The following is a 2,941-nucleotide window of genomic DNA, read 5'->3' on the forward strand; positions in this document are numbered from 1 at the left end:
GATTAAATATTTCCGTAACAGTCAAACTCCAAATCTCGTTTATTTTTAAGGAGTTTAAAAAATTCTGACGCGTCTTCTCTGTTATCCTTTACACAGTTTCGTGGATCTTACTTGAAGGAGATTGATATGGCCAGTGAAATCTATCTCTGCGTCACTTCTTAGCGCAACCCCTTTACAATTTGTTGTCAAGTTAAACTGATCCTGCAAGCCACAGATACCTTCCTTGAATAACTTTCTGAAAATGGGACTTTCCCCTTGTAAGGACTCGGTTTTTCATAGAAATTTGCAGCTAATGAACGTGATGTAATTATGGACGGAAGTTCCAATTGTAGGACCATTCCAAACCGTCATCTATAATTACGTAAAATCGATGCTTTGGGATGATTGCCAACTCTAGGGTACCTTAAATGGCATTGTTAAAGCGAAAAAGCGGTTTAATTGATTTTAAATGAAACCGTAAAAGGAGAAGAAACGTTCGTGGGTTTACTCGGTTTACAGGACGCGCTATTTTTTTAATACATATAAAACTTCAGATTACTCAACTTAAATATTTACCAAATGCATTCTAATTTCATTTGAATTTTTAAATATTTACTCTGTATTTCAAAATTATATTTTTCTTCTGGTGATTGGTACATTGTCCAGATGCTCATCATAAACAAAAATTTTGTCGTATTCATTCTAGAACCGCAGTATTAACACTGACTTWAAATATTGTTTCCATTTATAATAACACAAATACGGATATTGTATTTATAACCAAAATTTTTGTGTTGAATTCAATTTGTAGTTAAAAATAAAATGTTAATTTATTTCCGGATTAAGTGTTCAGTATTTTTATAGATACTCTGATAATAATATAACTAAATCAACTAGAATTAATTTTGTTTTCCATATTTTATTTGCATTGGGCTTAATTTTAATCAATCATAACAATGACAGAAATAAGTGGTTCTGCTCTACGTACAGATTAATTTGTCATAATAACAAACAGTTGGCTTTCTTTACACAAAAACCATATAAATGATAAGCGATTGAGATAAATGATGCTGGTTGGACATTAATTTAATTAAAAACTGGATATTGCAAATTGAATCAGTTATGCAATTAAGCAAACACARTGAGGAGTTAATTGTAACATTCAAAAATTAAATTCTTTTCATAGCTGCTCTTCATAAGTTACTAAAAATAAAATATTTTGATTAGAAGCGAGTTTTATTAAAAATGCAAAACCTTTAACGATATTAAGCTCACCTAACTTGCTTGATTAATTATCTTAATGGCTTTGGATTTTTCCCTCATAAAACCTCTCCTGTTTTTCTTCCCGCAATAAAAAATTGTGTTGAGATTACGTATTAAAAGGAAAAATATATTTCAGAGGAGAGATTTAGCACCACAATGAAAACACGCAGCTGTAAAAACTAATACTTCCAAATTGATTCAGGAGTATGAAAAGTTTTAATATTCGCTTTTAGGAAATAAAATCAAAGGTAATCATTACCGATGTCGCCAGACGAGACAATAAAATGCGACATTAGATCTTTATTGGACACATGAATGTAATTTCGAAATGCGATTTTATTGCCAGTTACATTTTACAACACTGGGGGTAATTTATTAAAAGACGTGTGGAGTGGCTATAATTATTGAAGTGATTGCATAATTTTTAATTTAGCTACTTTGTGGTATCAAATAAATGTGTGCATGACAACGTTTTACCAGCAACAAATCTTCTATCTTTCAGATTTATCAGCGGTATTTCGGAAGATAAGCTTTGATGTTAACTGCTTTGACAACACTCTGAACTTCAAAGTCTGTTGAATTTGTACAGGTACGCGTTTTAGTTCTACAGTTTTATTTAATTTGTAAGTTTATATAATATGGTTAATGAGCAATTGCTGCTCATCAACAAGTCGAAATATTTTTTTACGAAATGCGTTGTTATTGTATTTATTCATACAACTTTGTCAAACTCTGAAAGAAGCTTTACAAAAGCGCTGTTTGCTCAATTTGTGAGTGATTTTATTAWAAATTGAAAATACATATCTAAGCTTTCGCTGATAATTTCACTTCAAATTGTCAACATAGACTGAATATAGAGAGGGATTAYTTTTTGTAGATATAAATTTTCTCGCACAAAACGCAATGAAATATTCTAGGAATTTAGCCCTTGATTTTTGATGCGTTTGCGTAAAAAGTTTTGCAGGAACAACGACACAATTCTAAAAGCGGATCTCAATTATTACATCTTTCTTTGAAAAGTTTTTCAAAAATAAAACTCCATCAAAGTAAAAATTTATGTTTAATATTTTGTTATATGTTTAATTTTGTACTTGTAGCGYGATGAAATCTTGAACAGTTTTATGTTCTTTGATATTTCAGTTGGTAACTGCTGCTTTGAGACAGAAACTAATTTATCTTTATTTTGTACTTAATGTTAAAAAGTGCTTTTATCGACTAATGTCAGTAGATAAAGTAGTCTTTTATCGTCTTTATTAAAAAAAACTAGTGAATTAAAGTAATTTTTATCTACTGTTTATATTRAAGAAATTCTGGTAGGTGAGTACAAAATAAAACGAAATATTATACACGACGATAAAGAGTGTTTATCGCCTTGTATAATAAGTAACTATAATTTTTTTATATAAATAGGCCCAAAGACTYACTTATTTTAAGGGTTTTGAGCTAAAAACGAAGTTATTTTAAGAAATTTTGCCGAAAACAGGCCAAAAATCATCGTTTCAGGTCTGAATCACCACATTTTTAAAACAGAAACTTGCTTATTTCAAAAGATTTTGATTAAATAGAATAGAAATTCCTTGTTTTAGTGTAGAATTCTGCTATTTCAGACATTATTGAGCAATTTTGGCCAACAATTCGAAAGGTTTTGTCAAAACAGGTCATAAAATTGTGCGATTAACACTCAGAAACGCAAAAAAAA

The 2,941-nt window shown here is 29.8% G+C and overlaps 1 protein-coding gene across 1 annotated transcript in view; it reads left to right on the plus strand.

Annotated features, from left to right (window-relative positions):
• LOC123007968 (RYamide receptor) overlaps positions 1-2,941 on the plus strand; it is a 62,537-nt gene that overhangs the window by 21,960 nt on the left and 37,636 nt on the right. The window lies entirely within an intron of this gene.

Source organism: Tribolium madens, unplaced genomic scaffold, assembly GCF_015345945.1.
Source record: "Tribolium madens isolate multiple individuals breed KSU strain unplaced genomic scaffold, Tmad_KSU_1.1 Scaffold_3;HRSCAF=73;Tcas5.2_LG2, whole genome shotgun sequence".
NCBI lineage: Eukaryota > Metazoa > Arthropoda > Insecta > Coleoptera > Tenebrionidae > Tribolium > Tribolium madens.